Source organism: Musca vetustissima, unplaced genomic scaffold, assembly GCF_032173495.1.
Source record: "Musca vetustissima isolate MV318-11 ecotype Yass unplaced genomic scaffold, APGP_CSIRO_Mvet_v1 utg704, whole genome shotgun sequence".
Taxonomy (NCBI): domain Eukaryota; kingdom Metazoa; phylum Arthropoda; class Insecta; order Diptera; family Muscidae; genus Musca; species Musca vetustissima.
The window spans coordinates 748165-774475 of NW_026876336.1; the positions used below are offsets into that span (position 1 = coordinate 748165).

The 26311-nt window shown below is 33.3% G+C and overlaps 1 protein-coding gene across 2 annotated transcripts in view; it reads left to right on the forward strand.

Annotated features, from left to right (window-relative positions):
- The window catches only part of LOC133338860 (protein ROP), a 324624-nt gene that overhangs the window by 258366 nt on the left and 39947 nt on the right, over window positions 1-26311 (forward strand). The window contains exon 1 of one of the 2 annotated variants that reach the window (XM_061546979.1): window positions 18048-18051. The exons of the other annotated variant lie outside the window; for it this stretch is intronic. The gene's annotated coding sequence lies outside the window, so the exon portion shown is untranslated. Of the gene's footprint in view, window positions 1-18047; window positions 18052-26311 lie in introns of those variants that run through there. 2 annotated transcript variants of the gene reach the window in all.

Below are 26311 nucleotides of genomic sequence, written 5' to 3' on the forward strand. Positions count from 1 at the left end.
AATTTTGTTGTGAAAGTGAAATTGCATATTATGGAAGCTACATTTTTTACTGAAAACGTTTAGTTTATAAATGGTTTTTTATTTTTTGTTTCTTATGTCTGTTCACATCCCAAAGGTCTGCTATGTTTTTGTTTATTATAAAAAAAAACTGAACAAAAATATAAAAATATATTGCATATCCTTGGGGAGTATGACAAAAATACAGACAAAATGAACAAAAAATTAATTGTATACAATTTATAGTGATCTCCCTACTGCAAAAACAAACAAGAACCAAGAAAACAATTTATGTGTTTGAATACTCTCCATTTTCATAAAATTATAATAACTAAACTGGAAATGTATCACCAACACCACCACCACTAACTAACTACCAAACATTATCATAGTTTATTTTTGGGAAAAGAATTTTGTTGTGAAATACAAAGACGTAGAAATGGAAAGAAATCAGGAGAAGGAGTTCCGAAACACAATCTTCAAAAAAGAAAAACTTTCAGAAAAGAAAACAGAAAAAAACAAAATTACTTCTTTTAGTTTTTGTTACCTGAAAAAATCCCTTCTACGACCCTGTCTTTGGCTTGTGTCTTGGGTAAACTCAATTATTTTATACTACATATATTTTATTTTGTATAAATATTCATTCTTCTTCTTCTTGGTCTTGGCTACTTGTTAGAAATATTATTATTGTCATACTTTTGGGGGGACAATATCTTTGGTAATTATTTCTCTGGGGAATGCATAGTTTCTTCTTAGATTTGTTTACCGATTTAGGGGGAATAGTTTCTTTACTTTGTTTTTGATATACTCCGAAATTGAATTCATGGAAAGTTTACTTAATACATTTTTCAATTTCGTGAAATATGAGTAGTATTAAGAATAAAAACTGGGAAATTGTCCATTTAACCTTAAAAATAAGAATAATATGTCAAAATATTGAATATGGTGGCGTATACGTTATGACAGCAGTTATACAGCAAATTATATATATATATATATATATATATATAAATCAACTGTGAAAAAAAGTTTCCTTATATATTTTAATTTCCAGCAGAATAAACTGAGAAATGTCCAGTTAAAGGCCAAAATGTCTGTGAACATTGTGGCGTATAAGTGGCGACAGTAGATATGCGCCTAGATGCACAAAAGCAAAATATTTTATTATTCAGTTTTTCAGAATGAGGCATAATTTTTATTAGAAATTTTCCTTGTGACTGTGAGGACCCTGTGTAGAAAACGCCATATTGCACAAAAACTAATGAATGCAGTAGCGTTTTCTACACAGGGTTCCCACTGTCACTAAGACTTGCAAGGGAAATCGAGAAAATTCGTTAGGCCATTTGCGGCGTAAAGTGTATATATTCTGAAAGTACTTCTCGAGACCTTGCTGATGTGCTTCTCCATACTGTATCCATTTTAGTTTGCACAATATGGCGTTTTCTACAGAGGGTCCCCGCTGTCACTGAGACTTGCAAGAGAAATCGAGAAAATCCGTTAGGCGAAAGCCTCTTTGTCAGCATAAAGTGTATATATTCTGAAAGTACATCTCGAGACCATACTTCCATACTTCATCCATTTTAGTTTTTGCACAATTTGGCGTTTTCTACACGTTTTTCTTGTAGAATTTACATATATGTAGATGGTTACCTAAAAGTATGCATCATCATATATCATTTGGGTGCCTAAATGTAGGCAAATGTCATATTTCATGTCGAAACTAGGTAACGGCAAAAAAATGCCAATGGCCATAGCACACATTCACACACACGTGAATATAAATGAAAACAATTTTGGAATTCTAGAAAAGCCTAGAAGCATTCGTTAAAACACGAAACTTGGTCAAGAGTTGTTTTTTTTATGTGGTAATTAAAGCGAAATTAGAGTTTTGGGGTAATTTGCCATAACAAATCTCGAATTTTGTTGAAATATTTTTGCAATAATTTTTGGAGTTTAAATTCTGGATATTTTGTGTAAATAGGTTCCCAGGCTTCTCTTTACTATGCGATTATTTTCGCCTAGTGCTTAACATTAAAAATAAAAATTGTTGCATACTTTTAGTTGTTATTCTCATACCTACATACTACGGCCTATTTAAAGGCCATAAATTCCAAAACAAATTGTGTTGCCCTAACATCATTTGCCACAAAATTAAATACCCGGCCATTTCATTCATTCAGCCATCGACTTAAATGTGAACTCATTGGAGTAGGTAATTTATATAATCTCATTTTCGGGGACATTTTATTTTGGCTCTTAGTTACACTGTGACAATTTCAATTGATGGTCCAATACGAGTTGGTCATTTCATTTCATCTCATGGCATCGCCACACATCCGACAATCCAATCCAATTTCGATGCCTACAAATTGTTGTCTAACTGTCTACTGGTGTGCCTCTGTGAGTCTGTGTGTGAGTGGGCCTATGTGTGAGTGTTGTGTGTTTGATGCGATTACGAGTATCCTTGAAATCTGAAACTAATTATGTGGTAGCCTTTCTGATTGCAAAACAAAAGCACATGACAAAGGCTGGGTGTTACGACCCCTACCCTACACCACCCCTCACTCTTTTTCTCACGCTCTTTCCCTTTGCATGTCATTCCACATTCCAAATATGACTAACAGCAAACTGTTGGAGATTTTGCACAAGCCATTTGAAATGGGTCTCTTAACGGTCATTTATGTCATTTCAAACACGCCGTATTCAAACTTGATGGATGGCTAAGCTATAAGAATGCAATTTGAGTTATATTTTTAGCAGAGGGGGGCAACTCGAGGACATTTTACACTGTCGACCATATTTTTAGGATTTTATGGATTTTTTTCTATAGAACACTTCAGAGGTTTTTTTTCTATAGGAAAAAGAATTCTCAGGAGGTCCTCAGGGGGTCCTGAGGAATTTTTTCTATGTCAAAAAGAATCCTCAGTGGGTCCTGAGGAATTTTTTCTATAGAAAAAGAATCCTCAGGGGGTCCTGAGGAATTTTTTCTATAGAAAAAGAATCCTCAGGGGGTCCTGAGGAATTTTTTCTATAGAAAAAGAATCCTCAGGGGGTCCTGAGGATTTTTTTCTATAGAAAAATAATCCTCAGGGGGTCCTGAGGTTTTTTTTTATAGAAAAATAATCCTCAGATGGCCCTGAGAAATTTGTTTCTATAGAAAAAAGAATCCTCAGGGAATCCTGATGATTTTTTTTATATAAAAAGAATCCTCACGGGGTCCTGAGAAATTTTTTATAGAAAAAGAATCCTCAAAGTGTCCTGATGAATTTTTTCTACAGAAAAATGATCCTTAGGGGGTCCTGAGGATTTTGTTTCTTATAAAAAAAGAATACTCACGGGGTCCTGAGGAATTTTTTATACAGAAAAAGAATCTTCAGGGGGCCCTGGGGATTTTTTGTATAGCAAAAGAATCCTCAGAGTGTCCTGATGAATTTTTTCCCATAGGAAAAGAATCCTTACGGACTCCTGAGGAATTTTTTCTATAGAAAAAGAATCCTGAGGGGGTCCTGAGGATTTTTTTAAATAGAAAAATAATCCTCAGGGGGTCCTGAGGATTTTTTTTATAGAAAAAGAATCCCCAGCGTGTCCTGAGGATTTTTTTCTATAGAAAAATAATCCATCTGAGGCGTCTCAGAAGTATCTGAGGGACCTAAGGCACTTTTTATAGGAGTTTGTGACAATTTTTTTTTTTTTGCTATTGAAAAAAATTCCTCACCTCCCTCTGAGGTGTCTCATTGGTAGCTGAGAGATCTAAGGAACTTTTTCTATGATTTTTTCAATTTATAGAAGATTGAGTCAGTGTAACCGTGCCTTTTTCTCACTGAATATATCAATCCATATACTCACTCCTCTCCCCTCCCCTTTGGTTTGACCACAAGCCACCACACACACACAGATCGAGAAAAGTTCATTAAATTATAGCCTGTTTTTAGGCTGGAGCCAAATGGTTTTGCTTGTTATGCCTTTTATAATTGGTGTTGTTGTATAATTTTGTTGCTTTTGCATTCGCATACGTCTTACTGCTGCAAAATTACCACTGCAATGTGACGAGCAAAATGGAGACCTAACAAAAATTTGGACGAACGACCAACCGGTTCGCCATTCCGTCCGACCGACTGTCCTCTGACATTGATAGTAATATGGCTGTGGACTAGAAAAAGGATCTGTTGCCAATAAAACCAAACGACACACCATCATTGAAGCAATCATGAAATTGAATTAAGATATTGTTCGCAGATTAAAAGAATGACAAACGAATTGAAAAAAAGTTAAAGCATACTTTTAGGTAATATCAGATGTTTTCCATTTAAAATTGATTATTATGAAATTCGATGGCACCGCAGGTGTGCGGTGTGCTTATTCTGGAGTTTTATAGACTTTATATATTTCCCTACCTGGTGGATTATTGAAGCCTTAAAATATGCAATATATCTTGGGATTCTCCCCATGACTCCCTCTCCCGCACTCTTTATCTCCCCATTGTCAAATCCTCTGCTCGTAGTTGTTACATTACGTTCTTTTTGTTCTGCCAGGCATGTTTTAGCAAACTGACAGTTTAGTTATTTTCCAATTTTTCCTCTGTTGCTTCCTTGTTATGGAAAATATTTTATATTTTATTATGGATTTGCCATGCATGAATATTGAATTGGATTGGTAACAGACAGGGCGAAAGGGTGGCCACTGGGATGGAATGATGGCAAAAGAACACAATTTACAATAACATTCCATATGTCGCTTTGTTTAGAAACCCCAAAAGCATGCTCCAATATTTTCTCAATTATGTCATGCCACATCTGCCACACCCTTTTTACTACCAAACGAGTCTATAATTCATATAACATTATTGAAAATGTATTTTCAATTTCTCATCAATGCAAAATATCTTATGAACCTCTGCATTCCCCTCCCGCCCTTGGTCCCTTATGGAACCTGTGATTGGACGTCGTTGTCGTAGTCATAGTCGCCGCCATAAAAATCCCAACAAAAACGACAAGAAGTACAAAATTGAGAATCTAATAGCATAACCCATAGACAGAAATGGAATTCAATGGATTTTGTTGCCATCTACCATCTTCACCTATTGATAGTTTCCGCAGCTGACATTGCTGATGGTGAACGAGATGAAAAAACCCTTTAATGGCCGTAATATAGATGACAAATATGCAGAAAGATACTTAGAATGTAGACAAGATGTGTGTCCGTGTGTGTGCAGATGTGAAAAATCGAATACAAAGAGGGCCAAAAAAAACGCTATTGGAAACTAAGGGAAAAATTCTTGTTTAAGAAAGAAAAAGAAACCTAAGAGACAAGAAGTCACAGGTCCTACAGACAGCATCCTTACAGTGGCAGAGAAAAAGTAGAGGAGTCCTTAGGCGGACCTGGGTATTTTTCTTAAAGAAAAAGAGGCTTTAGGTTACTGTAGATTTTGTTTTATAAAAAAAGAGTTCCCAGGGATCTGAGGATTTTTTCTATAAAAAAGTATCTTCCGAGGGACCTGAGTAATTTTTTTTTTCTATAAAAAAGTGTCCTCAGGGAAAGAAGAAAAGTGTCCTCAGAGAAAAAAGAAAAAAATAAAAAACACTCGTCAGGGTACTGAGGATTTTTTTCTATTGACAAAAAGACTCCTCAGGACTTCCTGAAGAATTTTTTTCTATAGAAAAAGTGTCCTCAGGGTACTGAGGAATTTTTTTTTCTATAGAAAAAAAAGTGTCCTCGGGGTACTGAGGTTTTTTTCTATAGAAAAACGTGTGCTCAGGGTACTGAAGAATTTTTTTCTGTAGAAAAAAGTGTCCTCAGGGTTCTACCCTGTCCTCAGTGACCTGAGGAATTTTTTTTTTCTATAGAAAAGAGTGTTCTCAGTGACTTGAGAAATTTTTTTCTATAGAAAGTGGCCTGAGGATTTTTTTCTATAGAAAAAAGTGTCCTCAGTGTACTGAGGAATTTTTTTCTATAGAAAAAAAGTTTACTCAGGACATTGAGGAATTTTTTTCTATAGAAAAAAGTGTACTCAGGGCACTGAGGATTTTTTTTCTGTAGAAAAAAGTGTCCTCAGGTTACAGAGGATTTTTTTCTATAGGAAAAAGTGTCCTCGGGGTAATGATGAATTTTATGGGTCTTCAATCCTTTCAATAGCACTGTCCACCCTGAGTGCTGTCCTAACCCTGCCAAATCGTTGACATATTTTCTTATAGATTATTGCATTTCTTGCCAATCTATGTTGCACACACTCACACACACAATCACATAATGACAACAAGTATAGGAAACATATGGACGAACTGAGATCAAGTTCCATTTCAATAACCCTTTTGCAGATTGGCCGAAGATGCTGATGATGATGATGTTGAGGACTGCAGTATATTGACAATACAGCAATATGTGCCCAGCAGATAATTTATGAATATTAGCATAGATTGTCCTGCCCGCTTGGGGACACTACCAAGCCCCTCTCCATAATTACAAGGGACATCTTGGCAAAACCCGCATAATTTCTTGTTTTGGTGATAAGAAAGAACCTCACTTCACACCCATCATAATCCAACAATCATATCTAAGATTTTATAAATCTTCCTCGCTTTTAAAATTGTTGGTTATTTACCTCAAGGGAGGGCTAGGGGACGGCTTGGAACTTGAACGTGATATGGATTTTCTCACTAAGACGTATTATTTTGTATCTTTATGGTTCCATAACGTAAATACATATATATTTAATATCTTAATGCGGATTTATTTGCTAACATTGCTATCTGGGTGTGTGTGAGAGAGAGAGTGGGTTTGTGTGTGTGTGCGTAGGTTTGTGTGCACAACAAATATGTGGTAAATACAGGTCTTCCTTTGCCTTGGAGAGCTATAAACACTTCTATACAATTTTTGTGGCTGAAAAGGCTTTTCTGTTTCTGTCTTCCATTTTTGTTGTCTGCCAAGGCGGTTTCCGTTTATTTCGATGTTTTTTCCTCTGCTTCTTCTTCCACGTTTTTTTTTTTTTTTTTGCACAGCAGGATTCGTTAGAAATGCGTTGTTAAGAAAAAGCACACCAGCACGATTTCCTTCAATTTTATTCCTTTCGAAAGATATAAAACATTTTTATATTACTTGGCCAATGGAAGACTACCCGCGCAAGGGAAGTGGATAATAATATCACTGCCTCCCTACACCTCTTCCACCACTCCCTTGGAAATCGGCAACAAAAACATATTTAAGTAATGTTACACAATCGCTTGTATTTGACATCAAATTTTAAGGACTCTGTCAAAATTGAAAATAAAAAAAAACAAAAACCAACAACTCCACTAAAAAGTTTTGTTCTTGTCGAATGAAATCTTATTATTTACGTCTGAAAGGTTTTGGTTTTTGAAGAAATGAAAAAAAAACGAACAGAACATGACAAGTAAATAAGATATTTCATGTTAACCAACCAAAAATAAAAGAAGGAAACACTTGAAGTGTGAGAATCATTATATAGGAAAATTTAATATTCTTGTGGTGTCCTCAGAGGCCCTGAGGATATTTTTTCTATAGCAAAAAGAATCCTCAGGGGGTCCTGAGGAACTTTTTCTATAGCAAAAAGAATCCTCAGAAGGCGCTGAGGAATTTTTTTCTATAGAAAAAAGAATCCTCTGAGGGTCCTGAGGAATTTTTTTCTATAGAGAAACGAATCCTCAGAGGGTCCTGAGGAATTTTTTTCTTTAGAAAAAAGAATCCTCAGAGGGTCCTGGGGAATTTTTTTCTATAGAAAAAAGAATCCTCAGATAGTTATGAGGAATCCTCATGACCCTCTATAGAAAAAAGAGTTCTCAGTTGGTCCTGGGGAGTTTTTTTTTTTTGTATAGAAAAAAGAGTCCTCAGAGGGTCCTGAGTGAGCTGAGGAATTTTTTTCTATAGGAAAAGAGTCCTCAGTGAGCTGAGGATTGTTTTTTTGAGGATTGTTTTATAAATAGTCCTCAGAAGTCTGACGATTTTTTTAAAGAAAGAAGATTCCTCAGTGAGCTGATGATTGTTTTCTATGGAAAAAAGAGTCATCAAGGTATGAGGAGTTCATTCCTTTTTAAAGGGGAGTCCTCTGGGTACTGAAAATTTGTTTTTCTATAGAAAAAAGAGTACTCAGGCTACAAAGGATTTTTTTCTATAGAAAAAAGAATCCTCTGACTATTGGGGATTTTTTTTCTATAAAAAAAAAATGTCCTCTGGCTATTGAGGAATTTTTCTATAGAAAAAGAGTACACAGTGTACTGAGGAATTTTTTTTCCTATAGAATTAAAATTAAATTGCCTACATTAAACAACAAATTTAAAGCATACTTTTGGGCAATGTTTTTTTTTTTTGCTTCTAAAAACCCCCTAAAATTTGTGGTTATTGAAATTTTCAAATCTATTTGCACCCTTCATGCCCTAATGGAAATTAATGGTTTTGCATAACTCTCTCAGCCTGACTGCCTGCCAGCCAGATATGTGAGAGATGTATGTGTTCGAATTTGTAGTTTTGCATTCTAGCTGATGGGATAAATGGTCGTTTACATATTCATTTCATGCTCAAACATGCTCATACATATGAATGAGTGAATGAATTGCATCATAAGTTTTATGATGAGTTAAGCTCTTCTGAATTGAAATTCAATTATTTAAATGTTATTTAACGCCCTGCCGAGCCCCCTCCTGCCGGGTGGGCAAGAACTCAGAAAGTGCAGTAGTGGGGATCAACTACTTAAGTCAACGAGTCACAAAAACAAATAGACAGACAGACGAACAGCCAAAGTAAAATCAGATAAAACGTTGAAAACTTTTTCCAATTCAATTCTATTCAATTCAAATACCCGAATGTCAACACATCAACGCTGGCTTTTGGACTTTTACGACAACAACAACAATAAAAACAAAGACAGTTAAAACTAGCATGGTGGCACAGTTGGGTCCTGTAGGAAAAATGGTTATATATAAGAGGGATTTTTGGATATCCTTTAAGAGGGAGAGAGAGGCCTAATGTACTCGTTTATAAAAGGGAAATGGTGTTGGAAGATTGGAGGAATTGTCTGTTGTTACCCTGAGAAGCCATTTTTCCTATTGGGTCATCCTGCACCCTAGTAGTGATGATAATAGCGAAAAATTAACAAATTTTTCGACGAGCAGGGGAGATAGCAATATTTGCCGGATATGTTTGTTCGAAAACTTTTTTAATTTGTGCTGATTCAAAATTCAAATAAATCACGCCGTCGAACAGGAACAATTGAAATAAATCCGCAGCAGTCATTGTGTGAAATAAAATTGAAATACTAACTCGTTAGGAGGATGTGCCCTGCCATGCTTTATGTCCTCCGACACAACTCATCATGCTAACAAGCATTTTGAAATATTTTTCGATTCGTTTTTTCTATTCGAAAAACATTGTAAACAAATTGTTGTGGGCGAACGTGAGTGTGAGCTATGGAAAAAAAACAAAAATAATATGTTGAACATGTTTATCTGTGGCCATAACTTTGGTAATAAAATGTTGCAATCACATGAACGAATATAGAACGAAGGAGAATCTTCTCTTCGACGAGTACGCAAATGGCGACAATTTACATGGATCGAAGGAGGGAAGCCAAAGCAATAGCCATTCAGTTTGAGTCACGTAGCTCTTTACTCACATTTAACAACATTTTGTTGAGTAAATGTGTGTATGTGTGAAAGTGAGTGTGTGTGTGTCTTAAAACAGGAGCAGTTGCTGTCCATCACGGAAACTATAAATACTCTGCTGCAGGACGTTTATAGTGTGGAATATATATGAAAACTTTATAAAACCTATACCAGGACATAAAAGGAAAAAAATCGTCTTTTTTCCTCTGAGGACTCAGGAGCCTCTGAGGACTTCCTCAGTACCCTGAGGACTCTTTTCCTATAGAAAAAAAATCCTAGGTACCCCGAGGACTCTTTTCTTCTATAGAAAAAAATCCTCAGTACCCTCAGGACTCTTTTTTCTATAGAAAATATTCTTCAGGTCCCTCTGAGGATTCTTTTTCAATAGAAAAAAATCCTCAGGTCACTCTGAGGACTCTCTTTTCTATAGAAAAAATCCTCAGTACCTACTGAGGACTCTTTTTTCTATAGAAAAAATTCTAAGTACCTACTGAGGACTCATTTTTCTATAGAAAAAAAATCCTTAGGACCCTCTGAGGACTCTTTTTTCTATAGAAAAAAAATCCTCAGGACCCTCTGAGGACTCTTTTTTCTATAGAAAAAAATTCCTCAGGACCCTCTGAGGACTCTTTTTTCTACCCTCTGAGGACTCTTTTTTCTATAGAAAAAAATTCCTCAGGACCCTCTGAGGACTCTTTTTTTGTAGAAAAAAATTCCTCAGGAGCCTCTGAGGACTCTTTTTTCTATAGAAAAAAATTCCTCAGGTCCCTCTGAGGACTCTTTTTTCTATAGAAAAAAATTCTTCAGGACCCTCTGAGGACTCTTTTTTCTGTAGAAAAAAATTCTTCAGGACCCTCTGAGGACTCTTTTTTCTGTAGAAAAAAATTCTTCAGGACCCTCTGAGGACTCTTTTTTCTGTAGAAAAAAAATCCTCAGGACCCTCTGAGGACTCTTTTTTCTATAGAAAAAAATTCGTCAGGACCCTCTGAGGACTCCTTTTTCTATAGAAAAAAATTCCTCAGGACCCTCTGAGGACTCTTTTTTCTAAAGAAAAAAATTTCTCTTTTTTCTATAGAAAAAAATCCTCAGGTCCCTCTGAGGACTCTTTTTTCTATAGAAAAAAATCCTCAGGTCCCTCTGAGGACTCTTTTTTCTATAGAAAAAAATCCTCAGGTCCCTCTGAGGACTCTTTTTTTCTATAAAAAAATCTTCAGGACCCGCTGAGGGTTCTTTTTCTATAAAAAAAAAATCCTCAGGTCCCTCTGAGGACTCTTTTTTCTATAGAAAAAAACCCAGAGAACTCTTTTTCCTATAGAAACAAATCCTTAGGTCCCTCTGAGGACTCTTTTTCCAATAGAGGTTATCTACTGTAGAGTAAACCAGTTTAAAGGTCTTCAAATGTAGCGTAGAAAAGTGGTATATAACCTCAGGTATTATCCCTGAGGTTATATACTTGGAGTGGATCAGTTTAGAGGACCACGTAATAGAGTGGACGAGATCGGAGGTCATATACTGCAGTATAGATATATTGATATATATTCATCTCCCCCATCTCCTCCCTTAAAAATTATTTCCTAACTCCCTTTGCTTTCCACCCCGCCATTGATTATTATCACCCAGCTATATATGGAAAGTTGGGCCCCTAGAAATGAAACGTTGCTTGTGGAATTTTCAGGCATAACTCAGGCTGCGTGTTTTTTTTACTTTTTTTCCGCACGCCATACATGAATGGCTGATGTTTTCCTAGACTTCAGCTGATAGCGTACTAGTTGTTCTTGTTATTGTTTGATTCATTTGTTGGTTCGTCCATCCATCCAGCCATTGGTATTGCAGTATAGTAGAATCATTGTTGTAGTTGTTGCTACGCTGTGTTGTATTGTGCAGTTGGCAACAGAGACTACAAGCCAATATCTTGTTTGTGGTGTAAAATGAAATTGCTGTTGTTCTTGTAGTTTTACTCATCATCCCCAATAGTTGTTGTTATAGATCGTCATCATCATCATGGTCGTCGTCGTATTGCAGTTGTTTGTGTCCGCATAGGATATTTGGAGTGCAAAAACAACAACAAACATTTGGGCCTCTACTACCGTTGCTGCCACTCTTATTGGCCATTGATTTCTTTGTGACTAGGCTTTTGCTGGCTGGCCGGCCGGCTCACTAGTGGCCTACTGTTGTATTTTTTGGCTCGATTTGGCCTGGCTTGGCCATTGTCTTTGGGTTGTTTTTTTTTATATTTTGTTGCCTGAATATTCATTGTTGCAGTTACTCCTCGGCCAACTAACATGGCTAACTATTTTTAGTGGCATATTCATCGTTTAAGCCAAAGCAATGGTTTTTGTTGTTGTTGATTTTTTATTGTAAAATTGTGTAAATTATTATTTGTAGAGTTGTAGTACATGAAGTTATGGTTGTGGTGGTGATGATAGTGGCTGTATACGACCAAGGATAAATGTGTTGAGTTCTTTAACACGAATCCTGCTTGCATGTAATTTAACACTAGTTGCAAAGGTGTGCATGTGAATGTTCGAAGCGGTTCGGTTCGAAAACTATTTAAAAGTTTTGTAGTACGTTTTATAAGAGGCAAAACAAAAAGTAGAATCCTATAGTTCGCATAATGGGGCCATGGCTTGCTATTCAGTTGATCATGGCGCCTTAAGTCCTTGAACCAATGAACACGATTCCCATGTGGTTTCATACAAATACTAATTTTTTGGATAATTTTAACATATCAAAAGGACAAGAATGATAAAATAACTTGTTGACCTTAGTTTTTACGAAGATATCCTAAAAGTAGGCAACATTTTTTTCAAACTTTTACCTTCTCTAAAAGAAAAGAAATAAAAAGATATCTTGGTAGCGTTTCTAGAGAGCTATCGAAGGTGAAGAAACAAGGACTGACTTAATTCCAAATTATATTTTTTCGTTTAGGCTCCCTAAAATAGGCACCACTTTTTATTTTTTACATTACAAACTTTATATATATATATAAATTCCTAGACCCAAAACAACAAAAATAAAAGTTAAGGCCTAAAAGTAGGCACCATTTTTTAAACGTATCTTAAAAATACAAAATAATTATTTAATTTTTAATATTATATGTGCAGCCCCAAATGTTTTAATTCCAAATTATATTTTTCGTTTAGGCTCACCTTAAAATAGGCACCACTTTTTACATTATAATTTTTAATATAAATTTAAAATTTTTTAAAATTCCTCCGAAATTTCTGTCCATTATAATTTGTAAACACGAAACAACAAAAGTTAAGCCAAGTCAGCCTAAAATTTTGCAAAATGTAGGATGGGTTCTGGCCAATGAAGACCACTATTGTTTTTGGAAAAGATCGGTTAATATTTAGGGGAGGAAATGGACCAAAAATGGAGTGGTTGGGCTTTAAATTGATACCAATTATATTGTCGTAGGTACTCGGATGCGGGAGTTACACTTAAATATTTACAGATGCTTACGTATTCATATATTATTTAGTGACCTATTACCACACTGGAGGGCGGAAATATAGCGCTGATCGCTTTGAGATGTTCCATGAGCTTCCAGTTATGGTCAAGGAAAACGCCTAAAATGTTAGGTGATGATCAGATAATAATTTTTCGGATGAAGTGGACCGAAAACTTAATTATTTGTACTTTTCGAGTCGAAAGCCGAACATCACAACACAACCTACGGTGAAGGGAATCTGGACAAGTAATGAGAGGGGCTGTACTGATTATTAGTAACATTTGCTGACCAGTCAAAAGTGTGCAAATATCGCGAAGTATTCCCCATTCTCAGAATATAGTACCACAGAAAATTAGATTTTCAAGGAAGTTGTGTAGGGTATGGTATGGTCGGCCCCGTCCGACTATACTGCTCCGCTCACTGGTTTAAATGTAGCTTCTGTCAAAGAAAAAAATAGAAATAGGCACCATTTTTCATTTTTAATATTATACCAATACTTATACAATTTTTTTTAAATTCCTACCTACTTACTCCACAAAGTCCTTGACTCAATAACACCAAAATTCAGATAAGCCAACCTAAAAGTAGGCATTGATTTTTTTTTAATTTAAGCTTCTCTAAAAGAATTCAAATGTGAAAATAATAAGTAAATTAATTCCGAATAATTTTCTCTTTTAGGCTTCCTAAAAGTAGGCACCTAATTAATTATTATTCGTTAAGCTCCCTAAAAGTAGGCACCACTTTTTGTTTTTAATATTTTAACAATATTTAACAATCTCTATAAGAAAACTAATATGAAAATTAATTATTTGGAGTTTTTAAGTCTAACGACAATGTAGTAAAAATATGTAAATGGGTCCAATATAATTTTCTCTCTTAGGCTTCCTAAAAGTAGGCACCATTCATCAAATCTACTGTGCATGCTAGCTGCATTCTGGCTCTCAACCTCACCATGGCCTCGAAGACAGGCCATTGACCATAGTAAATCGTTTCTTTTATTTCTTGTGATTGGAATAATAAATTTTAAATGAGTTGTTCTCAGAACACATCTATACGATTTCCTTTGAGCCCATGCAATCCTCAGTAGAAAAAAATCATTTTATTTTTCTTTTATTTAAAAAATTCCATTTAAACACCTTAAATTTATATTAAATTTTCTCACTCTCCCCCTCTCCTCTTCTCTTACCTTTGAAAACAAAGTTCCTAACTAGCCAGCAATTGGCAGGAACAAAAGTAGTTACCTAATTCCCTGGCATTCGGCTCCGCCACTCAACCAAGCGACAACAAAACTTTTGGAAATCTGTTATAAAAAAACCACACACACACACACACAAAAGTTTGCAATTTCCAACAGTTACAACAGTTTTGAGTGTTGGGAATAGCTGCTCTACAATTACAACTACAAAACACAACGACAACAACAATGTTCGCTAGAGTTCAGCTATTTTGGCATTGTTACGCCAACCAAACAAAAAAATCTTGTCGGTGTTTTTATGCAATTAAATTAATTAACTGTATTCCAGACACCTTCATCTCTCTCACACCCCCTCCTGCCTCCATACCTCCCTCCCACACTCACAGAATTCATGTGATTGAGGCCTGGCCTGGAGAACAGAAAGCCCGACAGGAGGGAGGTAACTCTTGAATTGTATCTAATCCTCTATGCAAATCCCTAATCTATGTTACAGTCAGCCAGACATCCAAACTGCCTCCACTCCCGTAATCACATATCAGTGAACAACAGCCTCCCTACATTCTGTGCCGGCTAAAAGGTTTTGTGGTTTTCTCGCTCGGTTATTATCACTTTAAAGAGTCATTTTGGAGTTGAACACACACACAGTTGTTGTTGGTGGTGTGAAATTTGATGCTATGTCGAGAGAGTGAAAAAAGTTTTTTTTTTATTTTTTATTCATTTGTTGGCTGTGTGTGTGTGTGGTTTTACACCCCCAAAACTATGCAGCAAATAAATGTGCGGCATACAGGCATATGGAGGTGTACCGAATAATGATGATGATGACGACAATGATTTTGGCTTGTTGTTAAGTATTTGTTTGGCAACAACAACAACAGAAAAACTAAGTTCAAATACATGTTAAGTTCTACAATTTCCAAAAGGATTACAGGATGAAATTAGATAGACAGAGATTCAAGTCTGTTGTTGTGGATTGCTAGACAATATTAGGTGTTAAATAGGTGGATGCATTATAAACTGAGACTTTTTAAGCATGTCAAATTTCAAATAAAATAAAATATATATAAATTTTGAATAAGGAAATTAAAATTTTGCCTAAATGCCTAAAATTATTATTATTATGCTAGGCCTTGAAAATTATTTAAAAAAAATCCACGTATAGGCCTTGGAAATTATTTTTAAAAAAAATCTACGATTGAGTATAGGCCTGGAAAATTATTTTTAAAAAATTCCCAAACCCCTAAAAGTATTCACTGAAATTTAAAAATATTAAATGAAGACTGTTTAATTTGTAAAACCCGAGTATAGGCCTTGAAAATTATAAAAAAATATAGTATGGCCTAGAAAATTATTTTTTTATAAGTATAGGCCTTGGAAATTATTTTTAAGAGTATAGGCCTTAAAAATTATTTTTAAAAAATTCCAAAACTCCTAAAAGCATTCACTGAAATGTAAAAATATTAAATGAAGACTGTTTAATTTGTATTGTAGTAATAATTTTTTATAATATAAAAAAAATACCTCAAAGCCTAAAAATATGCCCTTGAAATTTTTAATTTAATTTATTTATTCTTATTAAAGATATTATTTTTTGAAATAATTATTCAAACGCCTAGAATTATGCTCTTCTAAGACTTAAAATATCACAAATTTATTCCCATTTGTCTATTAAAACCCTATAACAATTATAATGATTTTTTTATTTAAATATTCAAAAAAAATGTGTGTGTGTGTGTGTGTGTGTGCATAAAACGGTTACTTGTGCTCGTGTGATAACATGATGATGAACTTTTTTACAAAAAAAACTCACACACACACAAACAGCTACACAAATTAATTCAGCTGCTTGTTCTTCTTCTTCGTTTTGCTGTAGCTATGACTCCTGGCCGGCAGCGATAAATTCACCACATGTGAATACAAATAATGCCAATGAAAATGTTTTTTTGTAAATATTTCGCTGGCAAAACATGATTTTTTGCGTTTTATTTATTTCCATTCTTTTTCCACGTCTTGTTTTCCTTTGCCACTGAGTCTTTTTTTAGTTACACTACGACTATTAAGCTTATAAGCCAAAAAAAAGAAATACGACAACAACAATTACCAAACAGTAGACCTTTCAACTTTGTACTTCAGGCAACTGCATGCGACCGAAGCAGGCCAACAACAACCGGCCTGGGCTTAAAAACGCAGAGTTCTATATTTACGAGCATTTGTGTGTCTTTTGTTTAAAGCATTTTGAAGTTTTTCGTTTTTTTTTTCGAAGTAGTTATCAGCTCCATAGAAAAAAAAACATGGACACATTTTGTCGTATACATAGATATGTATGTGAAAGCGTGTGAATGTGTGTGTGAAATGTTAGAAATGTGCATTAGCTTTGATATATATAAAAATTAATTTAAAGTGGAGAACAGTGGTCAAGAGAATATATATTTTTTCTTTGGTTTTACTTACCAAGCCTAATAGTATGCACCATATACTGTAAATAAAGAAAAAATATATATATTTATTGTTTTAATTAATGTGTATGCAAAAACCATATACTGCAAATGGAAAAATGTTTAAAAAAATATATATTTTTATTGTTTTAATTAAAAAATTTTCATAAAAAAAATGTAAAAAAATAGGAAATATTTAAAAACTCACGCCTGTGTTTAGGGCTTAAAAAATATATTTTTTAAAAAATGCACGCCCGTGTACAGACTTTGAAAAAAAAATATTTAAAAAAAATCCAAGTCTGCGAGTAGACCTTAATTTTGTTTCACAAAATCTACGCTTGTATATTGGCCTTCAAAGAATATTTTTCAAAAAAAGATCTCCAACCTTACAAAATATTTTATAAAAAATCCCCATTCGTCTACAGACATTCAAAAATATTTTTAAAAATCCACGCCTGTGTATAGGCCTTGAAAAAATATTTAAAAAAAAATCACGCCTCTGTATATGCCTTAAAAACCGGTGCCTGTGTATTTCAACCCTAAAAGTATGCACTAAATGTAGCTAATTGATATGAAATCCGTATTTAGATTTTTTTTGAAAAAATAAATGTTTTAAAATATTAACTTTCTTTAATCCACCAGAAAAATATGAACATATTCATATTTGACAGCCTAAAAATATGCACCAATTTTTTCTAAATTGTGCCATAATTATTTAAACATACCACTTTCATTATTATAAATTTTTTTCTGAATTTAGATCTCAAGATAGAATAAAAAGAGGAAAAAAGATATTTTGTTGGAGCACCTTAAAGTATGCAATTTTTAAATATATAGATATCGTGTTTAATAAAAAAATAAACAAATATTTTGTTAGAGCACTTTAAAATATGTAATTTTTTAATATAAATATAATAATATTATTTTTAATTTAAAAATAGTTTATAGCAACCTGTTTTATTCAAAATTTTCTTTATGTGTGGTGCATAATTTTAGGGGCAAATTATTTGTTTCTGTTGTTTTATTCGCTCCATGACCACTGTATGGCGGCTAAATGTCGTTAAGTCCTTTTTAGTTTGTAGTAGTAGTTTAGGGAGCTAGAAAAGTAAGCTACTTTTTTTCCACTTTGCTTCAACGAAATACCAATGCACGACATGCAACATTACCATCATCATCGTCGTTGTTGTTGCCGTCGCCGTCATCGTCATCATCGTCGAACATCGTTCTCACTCATCCTACATCCTTGTGGGGCCAAAGAGAATATTTGCCACCGTGGAACCGGGCAAAGCTCCCCTATGGTGTTATACTCGAATCAAGCGATAGCATTGACGGAATGGCAAACGTAGTAGAAGAAAAACACCATACAACAACAACAACAACAACAGCAGCTGGAAAAGGTTACTGAACGTACATGAACTATACTGGCATCGCATTTGGATTCAGCTTTGGATTACATGTCATGCCAAGCTCTTCCATCACAAACTGTTCACTTTAGTTTTTTTATTTTCTCTTCTTCTTCTTCTGTTTTTTTTTCTTCTTTTGGTTTTTGGCGAATAATTCTTTTTATTTTCGATTTTTTTTTAAATTCGAACTTTTCTTAACGTGTTGTTGAAAAGTGATTAACAAATGGGTTTTATGGCAACAGGAGAAGAAGACCAAGAGCCAAAAATAAATTAAATAAAAAGTTATGAAAATGTCCCCCCAAAAGGTTAAGAGGGGTGTGTGTGTGTTGAACTACAACAAAAGAATATTTTAAATAGTTCTTGCCCCCAACCTGTCATTGCCGCCTCATTCGAGAAAATGCTATCAGTAATTAAGGTAAGAAAACGAAGTTTTTTTTTGTATAACATAGGTGCCCATCAGTATACTTTAAAGTAGCTGCCTACTCACACGCATTGTTATGCTCTTTCAGTCAGTCGTTGTTTGACAGGCAACGAATGAACACATACTGGGGTGTGCGCACGACGTCGTGTCCGCAGAACTAGAAAATCAACGAAATAACACTTAGGGATAAAAGTGTTTCAGTATATTTGGATTTTTATTTTATTATTCAAAATGCGTTTTGTATGTTTAAAAAAATGTTAAAAACGACAGAACAATTTCTGTTTTTTAAAGAATTAAATATTTGATAATTATCGTAGTATTTAATATTATTATTTAATATTATAATATGATTATTATCTCGGTATATGCTACATTATAAACTTTATTAGATTTTTATGACATATACACTTTGTAATTCATATAAAAACATTTTTAATAATGCTTTTATTTTATATAATAACAAAAATTGAATTCATCAATAATTTTTTCCGACCACAAAAATGTACACACAATTTTGTTCAGTACTGTTCTGTTTTCTCTCACACATACTAACGCATTTTAATTTTGGGCACCTATGTTGTATAATTACATGGAAACTTTAGAGTTTTTTTATATGACAAGCTCCCAGAGAATGGCTCCTGTTTTCATCGTTCCTTTTCACTAAGGAATAATTGCAGGCAAATTGAGAAGAAATTTTATAATTAAATGGCAATTTTATGGCAAAATGTTGAAAAGCAGGAAATTTGCAAGCCTGAAAGTATGCAACAATTTTGTGGACATTCTTTAAAAAAATTATTAATTTTATAAATTGAAGATTCAATGCACGATTTCCATTAAAAAAAGTTCTACAAATTTAAATTTTCAAATTACGCAGCCTAAAAGTATGCAGCAATATTTGTAAATTACCTCAAGCATAAAAGTCGGCATTATATTATAAACATTTTCTAAAATTTTATTTTAAATTTCTTCGCTTCATAAATTAATAACTTTAGGAAAATTCATTAAAAATTTGAGAGGAAACACAAAAATTTTAATTTTGCATCCCTAAAAGTAGGCAACCAAATATTTACATTTATCTCGAATATTAAATAAAAACCCAAATTTTACTATCGTAGTAAAAATAATTAAGAATCATGTTAAATATGCAGAAATTTAGAACTTTCGTTAGCCTAAAAGTATGCAATAAAAATTGGAAGTGTTCTTCATTTTTTTCTAAGCCTTAAAGTATGCAGCAAATTTTCTATTAACCTTAAAATTACTGTTAATTATTTTTTGTTTTGAGAGTATGTTTTTAAAGCGAGTTAAGTGAGAATGTTTAAAAATGTTTGCCTAAAAGTATGCACCAGCATTTTAGGTATATAAAACTTGGAAATTTGCAGTGTAACAGGTCCCACGTTTGAATTTATGTTCTCAGAAGTAAAGATAAAAATGAAGACACTTAAAACTTTGATCCCAAAAGTATGAACCTAATTTACAATTGATGAAATATTTGGGCAGCGCCCAAAAATATACATCAATCTTTCAACATGTGTCATGATTAATTAATAAGCATACATTTAAAAATTTTTTCAGCCTAAAAGTATGCAAAAAATTGTTATTTTCCTAAGCCTCAAAGTATGCACCAAATATAGTAAATTTTATAATAATCTGAAGATTATTGTTCAGTGAGTTTTTTTGAGTTCAGTTTTTGAGTTTTTAAAGGACAATTGAGAATCGTATTAAAGTTTATAAATCTACGCCTAAAGGTATGCACCAACATTTTAGAAATTTAAAACGTGGAAATATTGAAAATAAAATTCTTAAAGTTTGACCCCAAAGGAATGCACCTAATTAATGAAATATTTGTACAGCGCCTCAAAGTATACACCAAACTTTAATATGAAATATTCCACTACCCAGTAAGTTGCATTTTCCGGTAATTAAACAATTTCCATTCATTGTCTGATAGCCTCAAAAGAAAAGAATGCACTTGAGCCAGCCTGAGAATTAACAAAACATTCCTATCTCTCCCTAACCCCTCTCTTCCACCCATTAAAAACTTTACAAATCATTGAAGTTAAGCCACACTAATGATGCCAAGAAATGCCACACAAAAAACAGTTTCGTTTGCATTTTTCCCAGAAAAGAAAAAAACATTTCCCACAAGAAGAAGAAAACTTAAAGGCGAAGTGGGAAACTCTGCACAAACTCTCTGTCTTGAAAAAACAGGAGAACAACAAAATTTGGGAAATATTTCTTTAATCCGTAGATTAAAAAACAAGGCACTGTTTTGTTCATGGTGTTGTTGTTGCTGTTGCTCGAAAAACAAGTGCCAAAATAAAAAATGGCCAACAAAATACCAAAACGTGTTGTGAAAGTTAACAATGGCCACAGACAATACAACAGGAAAACAATGGTTGAATGGATGTATGGTATGGTAGGATGGTGTGGCTGCATCCTGACTATCCTAACAGGCTATAGACAATACTGAAGGAACATTGTTGGTTATTTCTTTCGGATAAATTCCCCCCGTCTCGCTGAGCAAAAAAATAGCAACAACAACAAACTAACTATATCGGCCCATAATGAGGCAACGTTTAAGTAACTAGGGTAACCATTGCCGAGGACGTAGGGGAGAGGGGAAAATACGAACATGGAAGAAAGAAAATATAATTCTGGCCAGTTTAGCAAAAATTGCATTTGCCATCCGAAGAAATGAAAAAAAAAACAGACTATGGAAACGGAACTGGACGGACAACTTCCTTCTTTTTATTTAGGAAAAGATTTCCGTACTGTACAAAAAGATACTGATAATGGTGCGGATTGATAATAATACAACGAATTGGAAAAATATACAAAAAGGAAATTATTATCTAACAAAAGGGGAAATAAAAAACAAATGAAGAGGAAGAAAATTGAAAATAAAATATATGAAAGTGGGCATTTAGGGAAAATCTATATTTAGGGTGTTTTTTTATATTGGGTTTGGAAGAAAAAAATCGTCTACGATCAGTTTCATTAGAAAAATTCTTCCTAATTTTTCTTCTTCTGATTTTCTTCTATAGAAAAACGTCTTCCGAAGAAAGAAACAAGTCTTCTGAATTGTTTCTATAGAAAAAAGCCTAAAAAGGTTTTCTATAGAAAAAAGTCTAAAAAAGTTTTTTTAAGGAAAATAGTCTTCTGAATTTTTTCTGTAGAAAAAAGTAATCTAGAATTTTTTTTCTTATCCCATTTTTCCGATTTTTTCTAAAGACAAATCTATTTCTTCACTTTTCCATGTTTTTCGATTTTTTTTTTCTATAGATTTTTTTTATTTCAAATTTCGAATCTGTAGAAAAAATTACTCCAAATTTTTCCTTAAAAATTCCTGAATTTCTCGAATTATATAGTCATATCCGCAGAAAAATATTAAATTTCCCATGTATTGCTATAGAAAAGATCTTGTCCCAAGTTAATAAGATTTTTTCCAATTTTTTCTATAAAAAAAGGGTTTTCCCCAAAAAAAAATCCAAATTTTTCTTCTAAAAAATATTCATGTATTTTTCTAAAAAGGCTTTCCGATTTCTCTGTATAGTAAAAACATTAATTTTCCATTTACTTTTATTTTGAAATTGAATTTCTTTAATTTTTTTAAAAGAAATTTCTATAGAAAAATATTTTTAATTTTTTCTATAAAGAAAAAAATTTAAAATTTTTTAATTTCTTTTTTCAAAAATAATTTTAATTTATTTTTATTTTTTACTTTTGGAATTATATAAAAACATATCCATGGATTTGTTTGTAAAAAGGCTTTCCGATTACTCTATACAGAAGAGATATTAATATTCTTCTTTTATTTTTTCTATAGAACATTTTTAATTTTTTGGTAATGAAAAATAGTTTTTTTATTCTTTTTTCAAAAACAATTTGTCATCTTTTAAATTTTGGTTTTGGAAAAAATATCTTATTTTTTTCTATAGAACAAATATTTTTATTTTTTTCTATAGAAAAAAATTTATATTTGTACAGCAACATATTTTAATTTGTTTCTATAAAAATGTTTATTTTTCCCCTATTTTTATTGTTTTATTTTTTTTGGATTATTTTTTATCGAAAATATTATTCACAATACATTTTCCATAAAAAAAATTATATTATAAATTTTTTTTCAATACAATTTTTTATCCTTTCTGTTTTCAATAGAAAATATTATTATCCGCAATAATTTCTTTAGAAAATCCCAGTTGTTTGATTAAACCCCAAAAAATACTCTCCTATCATTGCTCAAATATATCACAAACTTTAAAAGCTCTCTTACAAATCCACCATAGTAATGAGAATTCCATTCTGTCTCTCTCATCTTCTCTCACTCGGTTTTCCATTCCACCACATTAGGAAAAAAAAACGAACGAACAAAACAACAACAATATAGCCCACATTTACAAGTGTTAATACTCATAAAAGTATGACTTCATACTTCTTGCATTGGAATTGGCACGTGTCCAATTTATTCCAGGACAGCGAAGAGCCGCTTCCATGCATACACACGCACACACACACACACCGAACTACAGTGTACGGTGAAAGGCAAAAACAAAACACACACAGCTGTTTCCAAAATGGAAGTGTGCGGCAAATTTCCAAAAAAATATTCCCTGAATACACAAGGCGCCCCCACCCCCTTCTCTGAAAAAACAACACAAACTATGAATATATTTTGCTGTAATGCTGTTATGTGAGTAGTGCTCTATAACTCCTCATGAGAGAGATGGAAAGGGAGAGAGCAACAACTACATTGTTTTATTGTAGCAAAAAAGCCGGTTAAATACCTCTAAACATTAGAAACTACAATTGATTGCCTCGTGGAAGAAGGCAAAGGGGAATAACGGTACTCCGTAAACACACACACTAACACTTCCTCGTTAGAGGAGATACGAAATTGTCTTAACTGCTGCTTAATCATGCAACACATGTACTATGACAAAACACTACTCATTTAAAGAGAACAAATGAGAAAACAACGGCAATTGCCAAAGCCTTAGTAGCAGGAACAACAACTTTGATTTGTACCGTTCGTTCGTTGGCGTTGTTGTTGTTGGTGCCTACTCGGGCAGTGTAAACGAGTGTGTGTGCTGTTGTATGTTATTTTTCTTATGGTCTGTTGTCATTATTGCCCAAGTGTCCTGTCAGTTTTATTTCTTGTGCATACATTTCTTTATATGTATGTTTGTATGTACGTGTGTGGCCAACATTTATCTCTGAGAACCAGTTTGTTGGCCTGCATTTATATTTATTAATATGAACGTCCATAGTTTCAGCATTAACGGGGAAATAGGAAATAACAACAATAAGAACAACGGCAAAGACAGAGACAGAGAGACAACATCAAGGCAAATCAACATTGTATCTGTGAACTAATAAAGAAACTACAACATATTGTTTATTAGTTATTGTTGTTCTTTTTTATTATCAGTTGTAATGTCTAATTTAAACGAAAGGCTGTTACAAAGAGAGAGTGACAGAATGTTTGTTATTAGGCGGTTAAGAAGAAAATTATGCAATTGAAATATAAAAATAAAAATATTGCAGATAAATTTCCTTGGTATGGTAAATTGTGGGAATTAAACGATTTGATATGTAAAGTTAAATTATCAACGGATAAAAATTAGATTTTTGACATAATATATTATGGAAAAAAATATTTTAATATAAAAAATATTAAATTTTATTATCAACGCTTAAAAAAAATTATTTATTTTTTTAAGAAAAAAAACTTACTCAAACTTTAATAAAAAAAATATATTTTTATTTAATAATTAAATATAAAATATGAAATTTAAATAAATTAAAATATATTTTTATTTTATATTTAAATAAAAATATTAAAATAATAAAAAGGTATTTTTAGGTTAGATTCCGAATAATATAAGAATTTATAACAACTTAATTCTGTTTCATCTAAATTTCCCTAAGACATATTTTAATCCTAAATTCTTATTCTTCGTCTTAATCTTTTACAAATTTTATTGCATTTAATTTATTCCCAACCTCAACGAGAATGACTGCTGCCACAAAAACCAATGAGATTTCCATCTAACCTACAATTGACATCGTAGTATGTCACATCCATTTTCCTTTTCTTCTTGTATTATCCTTTGCCTTTGTCACATCCGCTGAAAGCAATGGCCAACACACAATTCCTAGACCACAACAATAAAAACGTTTTAAACTTGGTAATAAAATAAAAACGAGAATATAAACAAAAAATAAAAGAACAAGAAGAAGAATAAATCTCTGGCCACAAATCCATTCAAGTTGTCAAACAAACTTCAAGAGAATGTAAATCATAATCTGACAATATCAATATATCCTTAGAACACAAAAAAATCAAAGGCGATGCAAAATGGAGGATGTGCAACAGCAACAATAACAAAGCACTTAGGAAAGAGATAAGGAAGAGTGAAAAGTCATTACAAGTGTTAGAGGAAGTGTTGGAAGAAATTGGAGGAAGTCTTGGAAGAAATTGATAACCTTCAAAAACCTTTCTATACGAAATTTTATGGATAATTAATTTTTTTCTAAAAATATTGCAGATAAAACATTGATTTTAAAATCCCGAATGTTCTGATAATCCGTTTCTTTATTGCAAATTTTGCGGATAAGAATAATAATTTCTTTTGTGAAAAGACTGCCGATAATAGGCCGCTTACTTCACTGAGTTGTCATCATTAAAAGTTAAACACTTCAATCATTGTTCGGTCGACTTGCAGAGCGCTGTTTTTCCTCCTTCTATCCAATTTTCCTCTTTAAAAAAATCCCGACAACCAGCCAAACAGTCATTGAACGGCTGCAGCTTCAAGTTCTTTAACTAGTCATGGGATTTTGAGCAAAGAGCTCAACACAGGCCACACTCAAAAAGCGAAAAAATAAAAAGAAAGAATGAAAAAAGCGAATGTATTTGACACTTGCGTTTTCCTGAAACGTCAAGGCAAACACAAAAAAAATTCAACCACGGATCCGATGAATGCCAGCAGAAAAGCTCAAGTTAAGTGACAATGGAACCACAAGAAAAACAACGACAACAACAACAACGACGATGATGGCAGTGCAGATGAAATAAATGTTCGGCAAACTACACCTCTGGCCCTTAGCAAGTCATCATCATCAGCAGCAGCATCGTCGTTGTGATGGCGTAAAAACGTTTGTTCTGTTGGATCCTTTCTGTCACGATGATGAAGTCTTTGAAGGACCAACAACAACAACAAAACACAACAACAGGATACCAAATACAACAGTGATGAACTCGGCAGTGCTTTGCTTGCACTGTCTTGGGTGAGAAACTGACGAATGCCTATCTAACTGACTAAAGTGTCATTGTTATCAGTCATAACCATTTGGAAAGTGGTAGTGGCAGTGGCAAGGAGGGCTGGTCCAACAGTTCGCACAGGAACTTAGCAAACCAAGCAACGAAACCACACAATCAGTAACCCAAATGGAAGGCAGCAGCCACAAAAGAATGCAAAAAAGGAACAGAACTGGCATTGCTTTGCTTTTCAATGTTGTTGTTGTTTTTTCTCTTCTTTTTTTCGGTGAAAGATAAATCCCATAATTGAGATTTAAGCATTGCAGTGTTAAGCCGAATAAACGATTGAAGAAAGGATGCCATATAATTGTCACTTGAAATTCGATTATAAACGTTTTAATTGTTTCATTCCGTTCATCCGGGTCTCAAGTGGCAAAACGTTTAGAGGAAAATTAACAACAAATCATTTTTTTCGGCTAAATGTCAATTTAATGACAGCAAGAAGAAGAGGGAGGGAGGAGATTAATTATAAATGGA